Raw genomic sequence first — 17,013 nt, 5'->3', positions numbered from 1 at the left:
AAATTATTAGTACCCAGATTCATTGTAGAAGTCTGTATATAAATTAGTGCCTATAATATGGAAGGCCTTAATACATGTAAGAATGTTAAATTCCATAGTAGTATAGAAACAGAAAGCTAGGTTCAAAAGCTACTTTGTTACATTAAAATTTTTTTTTTATTGGTGGATTATAGTCATACTTTTTTTTTTTTTTTTTGGTGGTACTGGGGATGGAAGCCTTCTACCTTCAGGCTACACTCCCAGACCTATTTTATATTTTTATTTGTAAACAGGGTCTCTTAAACCAGAGATGCTGGCTTCGAACCTATGCGATCCTCCTGTCTCCACCTCCCAAGTGCAGGGATTACAAGCGTGCGCCACCACGCCGGGCTATAGTTATACGTCTTTATGGGTTACAAGATGGTGGAAGCATACATGCCCACATCACCCAATTAGCCCTTCCCCAATTCCCACCACATTCCCTCTCCCCTTCCTTCTTCTCATGTTTGGCTTAGTGATTGATATGTTTGTGATTTTACATCCTGTAAATTAAGGAATGTCCCTCCTCCCCGTTCCATGCCCTCAGTTAGGTCGCTTTATTTGCTCCTCTATAGTATCTCCTTCATCTAGAGTTCCTCCTATGATCCATTTTCTCTCTAGCTTCCACATATTAGGGAGGCATCGAAATTCTTATTTTTTTGTGACTGACTAATCTCACTTAACATAATGCTTTCCAGTTCCATCCATTTCCCTGTAAAGGACATAATTTCATTCTCCTTTGTGGCTGAGTAAAATTGCATTATATACATATTCCATAATTTTGTAATCCATTCATCTGTGGATGGACACCTTGGCTTGTTCCATAGTTTGGCAATCGTGAATTGTGCAGCTATGAACATAGATATGCAGGCATTAGTTTGGCAGTTTGGTTTCCATTCTTTTGGGTAGATACACAGAAGTGGTATTGCTGGATCACATGGTAAGTTTGTTCCCATTCTTCTGAGGATCCTCCATACTGTTTTCCAAAGTTTCACTAATTTGCAATCCCAGCATTTTTTTGTTGTTTGTGTTTTGAACAAATGTCATTCTAGTTGGAGTTAGGTGAAATCTCACGGTAGTTTTGGTTTATTTATTTATTTATTTATTTGTTATATTGGGGATGGAACCCAGGGACATTGTACCTCCAAGCTATACCCCCAGCCTTATTTTTTGTCTTTTTTTTAATTTTTGAAACAGGATCTGAGTTGCAAAGGGCTTCACTAAGTAGCTGAGGCTGTCTGTGAACCGTGATCCTCCAGTCCGCCTCCCAAATGCTGGGATTACAAGTGTGTGCCACATGGTTAAGGTAGTTTTGATTTGCATCTCTCTGATTGCTGATGATGTTGAGAATTTTTTCATATATTTATTGGCCATTTGAATTTCTTCTTTTGTGAAGTGTCTATTTAGTTCACTTGTCTATTTTTTGATTGGGTTATTTGTTTTCTTAGTGCTGAATTTCTTGAGTTCGCTGTGTATTCTAGATATTAGTCCTGTATCAGAGGAGTAGGTAGGAAAAATTTTCTCCCATTCTGTTAGCTCTCTATTTAGGTTCTTGATAGTTTCCTTTGCTGTATAGAAGCTCTTCAGTTTAACCCAATCCACCTTTTAGTTTCTTGTGCCTTTGGGGTCTTTTTGAAAAAGTTTTTACCTGTGCCTATGTGTTGTGGTGTTGGATCTATGCCCTCTTCAGGGAACAAAGAAAATAAAAGCAAATTATGAAATGGGGAAAAAAGAACAAGTCACAAAGTATTTAAAATTTTCTTTTTCAGCGCCATTTGTGATGGTGCATGCTTATAATCCCAGCATTTAGGAGGTAGAGACCAGAGGATTGCAGTTTGAGGACAGCCTCAGCTACTTAGCAAACCCATTTGCAACTCAGTGAAACCCTGTTTCAAAATTAAAAAGATGCTGGGGGTGCATCTCAGAAATACAATGCCCCTGGGTTCTATCTCTATTACTGCACACAGATGTGCGCGCGCGCACACACACAAATAAATAAACAAAATAAATAAATAAAATAAAATAAAAATAAAAAGACTAAAAAATAGGACTTGGGATGTAGCTTGGAGGTAGAATGCCCCTGGGTTCCATCCCTGGTACAGCAAAAAAAAAAAAAAAAAAAAAAAAAAATCTTTTCCATAAATCAGGGAAGGAAAACATTAAAGGCTGAATTGAAACAGGAGAAAGTCTCCCTCTTGTTTCTAGGCAGGACAACATATACATGTGAAAATATTCTCCTTATTACTAGCAGAAACAAGTTACTGGAATGTGCATGACAAAATCCAATTTCCAGCCAGTGCAGACTCCTCAGGGAAAACTGAATTTTAAGTTAGTTTGTACTCTCAATATAGTCTTTGTCAAAATCTGATGTTACCTATCAGTGGGCAACCTTCCAAGGACAGAAATCATTGTGTTCTCTCCTCGCCTCATGAAATTTTAAAAGTGTGTATGAGAGCAGAGGTCTTAGGAAGAATGCTTAGCTTTTTAGAGAGTAGACATATAATGAGATAGAAATTCCATTTTGAGGGGGGAAAATCAGACTCCAGTATTACCTTCAGCTTAGAAATTAGTGTCTAGAGCAAATAATTGGTGACCTAAAATATTTCTCCACTAATAGACACTTGGTAGAATAAGTATAACCATTTAGATACATCAGCTAACGACTGAAGGATAACTTTGCATTACGTGAATATCTTGGCAGAATCACATGATGTATATGCCTGTTTTTGGCATTTTGTTTGTGCTGTTTGTATTGCAAATGCATATATTTTGCCAGTCAAGGTTCCTTTGACTTTTTGGTGTTTTATTAAGACTTAATAAGCCGGGCGTGGTGGCGCAGGCCTGTAATCTCAATACTTGAGAGGCTGAGACAAGAGGATTTGGGTTCTCAGCCAGCTTTAGCTCCTTAGTAAGGTTCTCCGCAACTCAGTGAGACTCTATTTCAAAATAAATAATAAAAACAAATCAGGCTTGGAGGGTAGCTCAGAGGTAGAATGCCCTAGGGTTTAATCCCCAGAATAAACAAAACAAAACAAAAACAACATAAAAAGATTTAATAACATGCCAAGGGCCTGCTAGGCTGGTGCTGGGGCTTTCAAGGCTTGGACAGGACCTGTTGAGCGGTGAGGCCAAGACCAGGGCCCGATGCACAGCAATGGGCCAGCTGGTCCCCGCAATCATGTAGTCACAAAGCACTTGAAGCTGCCGCTGCCTCATCCCATCTCTCTGTAGGTTTCCAGATCCAAGTGACCTCTATTTAAAAATTGGGTGTGAGTGGATCATCTCGTTAAAGTCACTCACCTTCTGGCAGTCAGGATTTCAGCAAAGTGGGAATAAGTGTGAAAAATAAAAGAAGGAATTCCAAGGAAGAGATAAACTGTAATTGATTGAACGAGGAGAAATAGAAACTCTAATACATTATTGGCAGGATTGCAAATTAATGCAACCACTTTGAAAAACAGTATGGAAGCTCCTCAGAAGAATGAAAACAAACTTACCATATGATCCAGCAATACCACTTATGGGTATATACCCAAAAGAATGAAAACCAAACTACCAAACCAATGTACTTTATGTTCATAACTGCACAACTCATCATTCCCAAACTATGGAACAAGCCAAGATGTCCATCAACAGATGGGTGGATTACAAACTATGGGATATGTACACAATGGACTTTTACCCAGCAATAAAGGAGAACAAAATTATGGCATCTACAGGGAAATTTCACAAAAAGTAGGAAATCAGATGCTTTCCCTAATATGCAAAAACTAGGGAGAAATAGGTAATAGGAGGAACTCTAGATGAATAAGGGACCTTGTAGAGAAGCAATTAAGGTGACCTATCTGAGGGGATGGGAGAGGGTAATATGGAAACTCTTTAAAGCACATGGTGTACTTAAACAAACATATCAAAGTCAATCACTAAATCAAGCATGGGAAGAAAGGAGGGGGATGGAATGGAATGGGGATTAAATGGGGGCTGAATGGGTGATGTGTTCATGTATATCTCCATAAGATTTTATTCCATTGGGCTATATGACTACAATGCACCAATAAAAATATATTAAAAAGCCAAAAGCACTGTTTTTGGAAGTATTCAGAAAATAATGCACTTTGACTAAATTTAGTTGTCAAATTTAAAAATATATCTGGCCCTTTTTCTAGGAGATACATACATTTGTTGATTTACACAAATTCGTCAAATAATAATCATTTCCTCTTATAGCTGACCCATATACAATTAAAAAACAAAACAAAGAACAAAAGCAAAATCTGGGGTAGGTGGGGGATCCCAGTAACAAAATTTACCCATGTAAGACTTCTTAGTGACTGAGACTCAGGCACACACCTCCATAAGGTATCAAACAGTGGAGACTTGTATCGATTTAAAACAACTCTGGCTCAGTAAATATATATTACATTTAAAGTTGGGGCAACAAAATTAGAAGATGAAACACTTATTTCTCCAACTTATTTTTTGTTTGTTTGTTTGTTTTTTGGTGGTACTGGGGGTAGAACCCAGAGGCTTTCTACCTCCGGGCTATACTCCCAGACCTATTTTATATTTTATTTGGAAACAGGGTCTCACTAAGTTGCTGAGAGCCTCACTAAGTAGCTGAGGCTGGCTTCGAACCTGTGCGATCCTCCTGTCTCAGCCTCCCAAGTGCGGGGATTACAAGCGTGCACCACCACGCCCGGCTCTCCAACTTATTTTGGAGAAATCTGATTTATCAAGATTCACGTTTGGCACAATCTTTAGAAAATAAAAATTGAAAAACGTGTTCATTTAAAACAGTATCTTTGCCAAGCATAGTGTCACATGGCTGTAATTCCAGGACTTGGGAGGCTGAGACAGGAAGATTGCAGGTTCAAGGTCAACCTCAGAAACTTACTGACACTCTCAGCAACATAGTGAGACTCTGTTTCAAAGTAAAAAAGTAAAAAGGGCTAGGAATTGAGCTCAGAAGTAGAACTTTCCTAGCTTCATTTTCCAGTACCATAAAAATACCTAAAATAAGGCAGGTGTGGTGATGCATGCTTGCAATCTGAGTACTTGAAAGGCGAGACAGGAGACTCACAAGTTTCTGACCAGTCTTAGCAACTTACCCATGCTCTTCACAAGTTAGTGAGATTCTACTTCTAAATTAAAAAAATAAAACAAGTTCAGGGATATAGTTTAGAGGCAGAATGCCCATAAGTTCAATCCCCAGTAACACACACACACACACACACACACACACACACACACACACACACAGAGAGAGAGAGAGAAAAAAGGAGCAAAAGAGAGAGAGAGAGAGAGAGAGAGAGAGAGAGAGAGAGAGAGAGAGAGAGAGAGAGCTACCTAATTATAAAGTAGGTAATCAAATGCCATGACAAAAATAAAAAATTATAAAATTAGTATTTTAATGCTTTAAAACATATGGTTTGAAAACTCAACTAGAAAACTCATAGATGTTAGGCAATTTGACTTTTTAATTTATTCATTTTAATTTATTTATTTTTTATGGGGATCATATTAAAAATGGCATACATTCAGACTGTGCTTGGTGCCCTCTCACACCACTCCTCCCTGCTTCCCAATTTGACGTTTTAAACAGAGGAGGAAGTTACAGACACCAAGCCAAATGACTTATTCAGATTTTACAGGGAGGCAATAACTTGGATATTGCAAATTCAGGTTTCATTCCTCCCTGTGTCACTTGGCCAAGTGCTCCTAGAGAGGAACGGTTTTCAAATTTTTGACCTTAGGACCCTTTATATTCTAAAATATTATTGAGGACTTCAATGAATTTTGCTTTCTTGATACTTTTTATGTAAGAAATTAAAAGTAAAAATTGTCAGCATTTATTTTATTTACAAATAATAAATTTGCCATATGCTAAAACAAATAGCATTGTTTTATGAAAACTGTATATTTTAAAATAAAACCAAAAGTAGAAGAGTGACATTGTTTCATACTGTTTTGCATGTAACATAAGCTGGCTTAATAAGAGCTGTATTCTCATATTGCTTGTGTTCAGTTTGCTGTACTATTGCATATCATGAAGCCTCTAGAAAACCAAAGTATACAACTAGGTGAGAGAAAAAGGCAAATAATGTTTTAATATTAAAAGGAAAATAAATTTGATCTCTTATTCTTTGAAAGTACCTGGAGGATCCCAATTGATCTCAGACTACCCTGGAAATCTGTAAATGTACTGGAATACATGTTTTATCACTGAATTGTGGAGGATGAGATTTAATACTGCACTTGAATTAAAAATATTCTTATCTGAATGGAGAGAAATTAGCAGACATAAAGATAACATGCACACATACATATAGATACATGATGGTAAAGAACTGACAAAAGCCTATGAATTTCAGGTGTCTTTAAAGAAAAAAAATAATTGCTTGAAAAAATTCGAGACAAATTAAAAGACAAATTTTTGGAGCTGAAAAAAGGAAATTAAAAGGTTTTAGCACATTTAAGATAAGAAAAATGTAAGAAAAATGTTACCCTATTGATACATCTGGCAAAGTTTATGAGTTAAAAGAACAACTTAAAGTTCACATAAACATTGAAGGGAGAATCAGGTTGCTAATATAATGAGATAGGACATTTTTGCTTATCAGAATTCTTGAGTTGCTTTCTTTTTTTCCTTTTGAGGAATCCTGTGATGAGTAACCTCTCTCCCCATAGCCATGGGTATTCCATTCTCAGTCCTTTGTTGGTGTTAACATTTTCATTTCTATATTTCTCTCTCCTTCTCTCTCTCTCTCTCTCTCTCTCTCTCTCTCTCTCTCTCTCTCTCTCTCTCTCTCACACACACACACACACACACACACACACACACATACATCCTTCTCCTTATTTTTCTTTAATATTAGCAAAATCACTTCTTGGTTTCTCCAAAAGGACTATACATATGCACATACACTGTTCTTACACTGTTCTTTACAAGATTATTCAAAGCACTTGTCAAGTTTTCTTGTTATAGATGAATCAAAGCTAGGCAATCAAGAATGGGAATAAAATGGTAAGCACTGAGACAATTAAGAAAGAATTTAAATATTTTGTTAATGTACTTATAAGTTGTATGCACATATTAAGGTTTTATATTATAGTCCTGAATGTCTATATTATAGCTATATTCAAAGTTACTTTCCTTCCAAACATATGATAGGTCTGTGTTTTCCTCTGTGGAGTTCATCAAATTGATGTACTAAAAAGCACTTTCCATATGACATGTAATCTAAAGCACATATGTACTTTTTTGTATGTGGTATTCTGAACCCAGGGGCATTCTACCTCTCAGGTACACCCCACCCTAATTTTATTTTATTTTATTTATTTTGAACAGAGCGTCACTGAGGTATTGCATGCTGACCTTGAACTTGTGATACTTCTGTCTCAGCCTTCCAAATCCTGGGATTACATGAGTGTACCACTGAACCAGGTTTCTGTTAATTTTAAATTTTCTAGTAGCCACATTTAGGAAAAGGAACACAAAAAGGTAACATTAATTTTAATACTCTATCTTATTTAATTAATATGTTTAAAATATTATCATTTAACATATAATCAATATAATAGTTATTAATGAAATATTTTTTGGTGTTAAATTCATGTCTGAGTTTAGTGGCTCCTCAATTTGTTGATACTTATCTGCTCAATTTTTGAGGGTCTAAGTAGTGCAGTTCTCTAACAAGTGAGAGAATAGGATTCAGCAAGGGCACATCTGCCTTGAATTCCATCCAGAGGATTTTATTATTACACATACCACAAAAAGCTCATTACAACCTGTGTCACCTGCATGAAGCAGGCCTTAGGCTGTCATAAGCCCAAATCTTTGTGGACACAGCCTCATATGTGTCCAAGTTTCATAGACATCAAAAGCAAGTGTGCTAGATTGGTAAGTACTTAATAAATATTTCATTGACTAATTGAATTGCTGATTCCTGTTCATCTCTTTTCCTTTCCTCTCCCATTCCCAGAATCTCTTACTGGCTTAAATTCAAGGCTCTTTCTACGGCTCTTGTAACGTCTGGGTTTCCCCTCACTTTCAAGAATCCCCTGCTTGGCTGGTTACCCAGATGCTAAGCTTCACCAGACTTTTATACATGACCTTAAACATGTTTTTAAAATTACACTTATTTGATAACATACTTAGTGTTAATTAAGTTTGTCACTGAAATGATGTAGTTATATTTTAAATATTACTTGATGAGGGAAAGCCTATTACATTATAAGGGATAATGATTAAACCCTTTCACATTTTAATACGTAGGGACAATTACTTGGGTAGAGAAAGCTACAAAAATTTTACTATTTACCTATCTATAGGTTTGACTATTAGCTAAAGAGCTGTGCATGGTGTGGAAGTTTGAAAACTGTTTTTTCAATGAGTTTTCAATATCATTTTAGTTGTTAATTCACTTAGGTGCTTGGGGAAAGGTAGGTCAGTGACTCAGACTATAAAAGATTATTTTTTATTGGTGATTAAGTGACTATAAATTTATTTTATCTTAATCATTCCTCTAAGAAGACAAAAATTATAGGTTAGTACAATCAAGTTCTTTCACTAAAACCACTTGTGGAATAAGTATAACATTAATTTGAACTACTTAAATGGCAGCTTGTCTTCAAGATGAGTGGGTTTTAACAGAACTCTATCATTGAAGGTTTATGCAGAACTGAAAGGAAATATGGAATGTTTCCAAGAATAAAAAATTAAAAGTTTTATAAAAATAACACATCCAAATGCATCTAAATTATGCCATATCTCTTTGGCGATGCAAGAAATGTTAATTTATCAAAAGTTTAAAAAATTGTCCATATCACTATTACTTTTATCTACATGTGGAATTACAAAACATTAGCATTCCCAAATGTCAAAATCATTGAGGAAAACTTTATAAAAGTGAGATAAAATAACTTGATATATTTCCGAGAGCATTTAAGCACTAGTATCAGATAACTAAAGACTTCTTAAGTTTTATCCTTTGAGTTTCTAATGCTACATACCTGAAATGATGAAGATGGAATACAGTATAATAATAACAAAATGACAAAAAATACAGATACTACTGAATATGCTGATGAGGGCTTAATACCATAACACAATGCAAACTATTTTCCTACCTTTCAAAATATTTTTGTGCACGTGTTGTTAACATTTCTAAGCTGTAGCCCTCACTCCCATGGAATTCATCTCATACTTTTACTGAATTTTACATCTTGTGTTACTGAGAACAGAACTCAGGAAACACTGATTTTTTTTTTTTTAAACAAAGATGACTCACCATTAGGTCGACATAGATTTCATCATGATTGATGCTGAATATTATACTGGAGTAACCTCTTTCCATAAACATAAAAAGCCCATTATCACGATCCATTCATAGTTTACTGGACATTGTGGTTGGATTCTGAATCTCAAAAAAAAAAAATAAGAAATTATGGTGAGCCACTTGCTAACTCTTCATGTTCCAGCTGAAGACCTCTGTCACCTTCACTGTCCTTCTGTGCTCTGTGTCCTGTCATCTTTCCTACTAGCATCCAGCAGGAAACAACTGGACAAAAAAGACATGTATTGATAGATTCTAAAGCGTTCTAGTCAATTTAGCAATTTCATTCCTGAGCCCTAGCCGTGTGTCACTTCGTGTAAAGACACCAAAGTTTTACACCTGAGAGATGAGTCACTTCCTTGAATTAAGGGAAATGACACCACCTCAGATTAAAGAGTCATGGGTATTCCTCTCTAATATTTTCCACTTTGCAACCTTCATCTGACTGTGACCTTCTGGCATAAAATATCTTGCCTTGATTTGACTAGAATTGCACCTAACACGATGTATTTTATTAGAGTCTGAGAAAACTGCCTTATACTTCTGATAAAAAGATACTAGAAATTTTTCACAAAGCACTGAGTATATATGTATTCACATGCATATGAATGTGTGTGTATTTATGCACATGTACATAATGTATACATGCAATATTTGTATATGAATATATATGTATCTATATACACACACATGTATGTATATATTCACATGTACACGCACACATAATGTACATATGTATTATACATGTATGTGCATATATATATATATATTCAAATATATGTTGTCCTAAAATAATCCTGTGCTGCTACTATTTTGGGGCTTTGGAAAATATTGTTTAGACTCTATGTCCTCAACCATATAACACGTGTTCATGAGACTAAATAAAATATAAAGTGTCTAATATAGAGTCTAGATATCAAGAAGGTTTTCAACAATAACTACTAATGTTATTTTTGTGTTAAATTAAATTTATGCAGTGGTACCGTACTGTCCTACTTCTTAGGGTTATCATGAAGCTCATGTGAAATAATACATGTGAAAATATTTTATATTTAAAAAAGTGTCAAACATATTAAAGAAAAGATTTCTATGGAAACAATGTATTATTTGTATATTTAGTGGATGCTAACAAATAAAAGGAAGTAGACATAACATGGTGACACCAGTGGCATTTAGTCAGAATACAGAATAGACAAGGGAAAATCCATACAACTACTACTGTAATAACAATTAACTTGATCCACAGTTTCATAGCCTTAGTAAATACTATAGTTCCAAGAACATCTAAAATGTCAAAGTTGTAATCAGACTAGGACTATCATAGCACTGATATAAAAGCAAAACACATGTTATTTTTATTTTTATTTTTTTTTAATTTTTTTTAAATTTTTTTTAATTGGTGCACTGTATTCATACATCATAGTGGGATACAAACTTTTGTAGACATACATGCACACATCGCCCAGTCAGTCCCCACCTGATCCCCACCCCATTCTCTCCCCATCCCTCCCTCCCATGTTTGGCTTAGTGGTTGTCATCTAGTATTATAGCAATTTATCTAAAATTAAAAATGATAATCTCACATAACAGTTTCATTTGTCTGATACCAAGCTTTTGATGACTTAAAGATAACATTTCAATATTTCTTTTTACTTTCTTCCTTACCAGAGAATTTTTTTTTCTATTTTTTAGGTGAAACTATCATATATTTATATATTTATTTTTCAGAAAAAAAATCTATCCTAATATGGGATATGGACTCTAGATACCCAAAACGATCTTGAAAAAGAACAAAGCTAGAAGATATATATTTTCTGATTTCAAACCATATAAAGCTACAATAATTGAAACAGTGTAGTACTATTCTAAAGGCAGATATATAAACCATTGGAGTTAGATAAAAGCCTAGAGCTAAATTCTTCCCTATATTGTCAAGTTATTTTTGACAAGGTTTCCACGAACATTTGGTGGTGGAAAAAATAATCTTTTAACTAGATATTGTTGAAAAATAATAATTACATGGAAAAGAATAAAACTGGACCCTTACCTAATCCCATATACAAATATTAACTCAAAATAGATAAAAGACCTAAATATAAATCTTAAGACTATAAACTTTTAGGAGAAAATCTGGGTCATAAAACCTCACAACATTGAAATTGGCAGTGATTTCTTGGATATGATTTCAATGGCACAGGCAACAGAAGAGTATACAAACTCCCTAAAAAATATTGTATATCCAAAGACAATGTAAACAGAGTTAACAGTTACTAATAGAATGGGATAAAATATTTCACAAATGCTATATCTGAAGGTATATTAATATTCCAACTAGAAATCCTAAAAATTAACAACAAAAAAGGCAAACAATACCCTTTAGAGATAGGTAAAAGACTAACATAAATAATGAATCTCCACAGATAACCAATCTTAGTTGTCTGTTGGATGGAAAATCTTGTTTCTCTAGTTCTGTTGTGTGTTACCTATTTCTTCTTTGTAGTTAATCTCTTTGAGTATTTTCTCTAGTGCTGGTTTTGAAGACATAAATTACTTCAGTTTCTGTTTGTCATGGAAGCTTCTTATTTCTCCATCTAATTTGATAGAAAGTTTTGCTGGGTAGGAAATTTTTGGCTGGAAGTTGTTTTCTTTCAGAATTGGGAATATGTTACTCCAAGCTCTTCTGGCTCTCATGACTTGGTTTGGGAAGTCTGGAGTGATTCTAATTGGTTTGCCTCTGAATGTCACTTGGCCGTTTGCTTTTGTTGCCTTTAATATTCTCTGCTTGGCTTCCACATTGGTCATTTTGACAATTATGTGGCGTGGGGATCCTCTTCTCCTATCCTGTCTAAAGGGAGTTCTATAAGTTTCCTGGACCTGTGTATCAACCTCTTGCTTTATGTCTGGAAAATTTTCTGCTATTACTTCCTTGAAGAGATTGTTGATCCCTTTGGTTTCACTTTCTTTTCCCTCCTCTATTCCAATTATTCTTAGGTTAGCTCTCTTAAAATGGGCCCATATTTCTTCAATATCAGATTCCTGCTGTTGGATATTTTTTTCTAGATTAGAAACTATGCGTTCATTTTTGGAATGATCATCTTCTAAGAGCGAGATTCTGTTCTCCATGTGTTCTAATCGGTTGTTTGTGCTTTGAATTGATGCCTTTACTTCATTAATTGCATCCTTTATCTCTTTTTGGCTCTGAGTTCTTTTTGAAGCACCTCTATTATTTCTACAGTTATTTTCCTGATTTGATCTTCTAGAAATCTCTGATTTTCTGTTTTATTGGGTTCTGATGTTGTGGGGTTGTGGGCATTAATTGCTCCAGTATTATTCCTCTTTCCCATGATTTCCGATGTTTGTGCCTTCTCTGGGTTCTTCCCTTGGGTCACTATGACTTCACTTAGGGTGCTCTGGATCTCGAGTCAGTGGTATCTCAGACCCCACTACTCCTTTACTGGGTTTTATCGCAGAGTCTCCGACCCAGAGAGTTGATAGAGGCTGCTTTAGACTGTGGGGGGTGCCAGGTTGCACGTTCTCCTATGGTGTGATATCTCTGCCACCGCCCCTCCTCCACTGGGTCAAGTCCCAGGGAGTACAGTACTGGGATTTCTCCTCTGTGGCCCGCAATTTGACTCACTGTTCTTGAGTACGCAGATGTAGCTGTACTGGCTTCGCTGAATTCGCTGCTGCTGCCGCCGGTGGCAATATGGCGCCGCTGCTACACCCTCGGGCGTGGGGCTCGCGTTTTTCTTCTTGGTTTTGATTTCCACTCTGAATCCCTGCAGTGTGTGCTGAGCTCAGCCACTGGGAGCTTTAGGTGCTCTCTGCGCTGAGAAATCTCGCCTGGTGGTTCCGCAGCGGCTCACCTCAGCTTGCTGTAGCCGTCCGGTGAACTCCCCGCTGCCGCCGGCAGTAAAGCGCTGCTGCCGTGTCTGTGGCTCTGTTCTCAGTCCGCTTTCTCTCTGGAGCCTGCTGATTTTTTTTGTTTCTCAGGTGATGGTGTTTTCTGGCTATGAAAGGTGCTGATTTTGTGGTAATGGAGATTGGTTGTTAGCGGGGCTCTTAAGCCCCGCTTTTCTCGGTCCCACATGTTATTTTTAGCTGATAACTTTTCCTTACATTTTGCTATTTTTTCTTTTATGAATAACCATATGTTTGTCTATCACAGTAAAATGAGAAGCTCTGTGACAAAGGATCTGAGACAATTTCATGGTATTGAAGTTAGGTAAGTCCTTATGCTAACAATTGTAAAACAGGCTGGCAACCTATAATTGGATGTTGATTTGTCACTGAGAAAATATACTTTAGGTAAATGAGATAAATTACTTTATAAATTTAAGTCAATAACAAATAGGTCAAATGTTAATACAGATTTATACTTTAAGTTCATATTGCTTCCCAGGTATGTGGAAAACTCCAAACTATAAAGAGGAAAAAAAATTGAAACAAATAGATTATATGATGGTTAATTTTATATGTTAACTTGACTGGGTTAAGGTATGCCAACATAGTGGGGGAAAACATTATTTCTGTATGTGTTTGTGATGAAATCTATTAGCCTTTCTATTAGTAGACTGAAAGGAAGATCCATCCTAAGTAAGTGGATTATCCATTCAATTGAGGTTACAAGTGGAGGAACAAACAAGCCAAAACTTAAAGTAAGAGTGGATTCAATCTCTTCTTTTGATTTGAAACATTCATTTTGTACATGTCCTTGGGCACTGGAGATTCTAGTCCACAGGCTTTTGACTTCAGACTAGTTTTATACTGACCATCTCCTCTGATTCTCAGAACTTGGAATAAGTTTAGACTGAACTACACTACTGGCTTTCCTGGGTCTTGAGTTTGCAGCTGACAAATCATGGGATTACTTGGCCTTCATAATCATGTAAGCCAATTTTCATAGTAATTCTGTTTGTATATATCTGCTATTGCTTTTATTTTTTTTTTGCAGAATTTTCACAAATACATGTGAGAAATAAGGTTAAAAGTAGTGGCAGTTGTCCTTGCAATATTTATGGGGAACAGTTTCATAGTTTTTATAGACTACTTAGAATTAATTAAAACTTTTATAGGGTAAGTTAGTCTCTATAGGACTGTTTCAAATTATTTCACTAGGTGATTGTTTATTAAATGTGTGCAAAATTCTTTTTTTTTAATAATTCAACTGATATTTATTGAGTACCTAGTAGCACTATTAATAGCATACACATATAATAAACCTTAATTTAACATTAACCACTAGTTGGTATGATTAATAACCTAAAGAAAGCAATTAAGATGTCTAAGATGCTATTTTTGGTAAGTGATAGAACTGAGATTTGAATACAGACCTTTTTTTTTTTTTTTTTTTTGGTGGTAATAGGGGTGGAAGCCAGAGGCTTTCTACCTCCAGGCTATACTCCCAGACCTTTTTTATATTTTATTTGGAAACAGGCTCTCACTAAGTTGTTGAAAGCCTCACTAAGTGGCTGAGGCTGGCTTCGAACCTGTGCGATCCGCCTGTCTCAGTATCCCAAGCATTACAAGCGTGCACCACCATGCCCGGCTTGAATACAGACCTTTTGAAAATCTCAAGCACATAGACACTTATAGGTAAGTACCATTTAGGTAATAGGTTGTATTGTGGCACGCTGTGTGTGTGTGTGTGTGTGTGTGTATGTGTGTGTGTGTGTGTCACTGGGGATGGAACCCAGGAGCATTCTAGCTCTGAGCTACATCCTTACCCCTATTTTAATTTTTTTTTTTTGTTGCAAATGGCAGGATTTCCTTATTTTTATTTTTTTTCCTTTTTTTTTTATTGGTGCACTGTATTCATACATCATAGTGGGATACAAACTTTTGTAGACATACATGCACACATCGCCCAGTCAGCCCCCACCCGATCCCCACCCCATTCTCTCCCCATCCCTCCCTCCCATGCTTGGCTTAGTGGTTGACATCTAGTATTATAGCAATTTATCCAAAATTAAAAATGATAATCTCACATAACAGTTTCATTTGTCTGATACCAAGCTTTTGATGACTTAAAGATAACATTTCAATATTTCTTTTTACTTTCTTTCTTACCAGAGAATATTTTTTTTCTATTTTTTAGGTGAAACTATCATATATAAAATTCTGAACCAGTTAAATAGCAATAAAATTTAGGCAACTTCAATTGATTTTCTCTCAGCAATTTGCAAAAACTAACTTGGTGAAGATACAAATAGGTTTAGTGAGTCCCTGAAGCATTGGCCTTCTTTTTATCACTTGTACTCATCTAAAAAGTATAAGAAAAATGTATTTAGCCATTAGACTCTGTTACCAAAAGCTAAAAAGTAACTTCTGGGAAAATACATAGATGATAATACAGTTTTATTTGTATACTTTTATGTCAATTGCAAGACAATAAAGAATAAAGCTAAAATACATAGGACTTTTAGCATGTATAAGATACCATATCTATCCTAGTCTATCTTATGGTAGATATTGTTTTAGATTAGTAAGGTTTATCTGGCCAAGTAACTGGCCTATGGATAGATCACAATGTTTTCTATTTAGGTGTGGCCCTTCTCAGGCCTGAAGCTTTCTCTTTGACCACACCTTCTTTCTGCCTTGGTTTGTCCAAGTCCTTTGCAAATATTGAAAAACGGAATTAATAAATTACTAAAATATGATCTGTTTTGCTCTAAAGTTAGCAATGCTGGTTTTCAGTAGGCAAGAACCTCTTTCCTAATAAATTTATTCTCTCAGATGCCTGCCATCATTTTAGTCTATTACCTTGAGCATCATATCAGTTGTTTATTAAATTGGATAAATTAAATTTTATAAATATGAAATCTTTTTTCTTTTTTTGCATGAGGGATATTTGAAGATTCAGAAAATGCTATGGACAATCTTAAGAAAATTGCTCAGTTACCTAAAATATGTTCAACTAGCCTCTAAAGTCTATCACCGTACCCCATTTAAAAATCTATGATTGAAAATATTGTAGTGAGAGGAAGGTATGAAGAAAACCTCAAAATTTTTAAAAGAGACTTCACATATTACTTTCACAGAAAACAAAGTATTTTAAAAAATTAGCAAGGATTATTGAGAATTGCTAGACAGGCAGGTTGCCAAAGCCTTTCATTGTCTGTTAATCAATTAAAACAAGATACAATGCAATTGCTATGTGAAAGATATAAAATTTTTCATTTAGTAAAGGAATATGGTACATTTGTATTAAAAATTTGATCATGCTGAATTAAGTAGACGTATACAAACCCCCATAAAGTGTTTGTTTTTATTCTTTGCAAAGATTGTGCTTATACTAAACAATAATTTTCTGCTTTCTTCTGTATTTTTAATTAATTAATTAATCTGCCTCTTTGCTGCTGTGTGTGGTTAACTTTTAACTTGGACTTCTGCTGATGTGAGGCAGCCAGTGTGTTTGAAGAGTAAGAGTAAGTCATAGGAAGAGAATAAATAAACTTCATTTGTCAGTGCTCATTGGTCTTTATTAATCCTTTGGGCTGCACTCCATGTCTCTATAGCTAGCTGTGCTGTTTTCTTGGATGTGTGAAAACAGTCTTTAATCAACACTATGTTAAGTCCTCTACTGGAACAGTCATTGATATTTACGTAAGTATAACAAGCTACATACTGGGTGATATTTAGGTCTGAGTAGTGGTTAAAG

The sequence above is a fragment of the Muscardinus avellanarius genome (assembly GCF_963383645.1).
Source record: "Muscardinus avellanarius genome assembly, chromosome: 9".
Classification (NCBI taxonomy): domain Eukaryota; kingdom Metazoa; phylum Chordata; class Mammalia; order Rodentia; family Gliridae; genus Muscardinus; species Muscardinus avellanarius.
Note: the sequence above shows the minus strand (reverse complement) of the source record.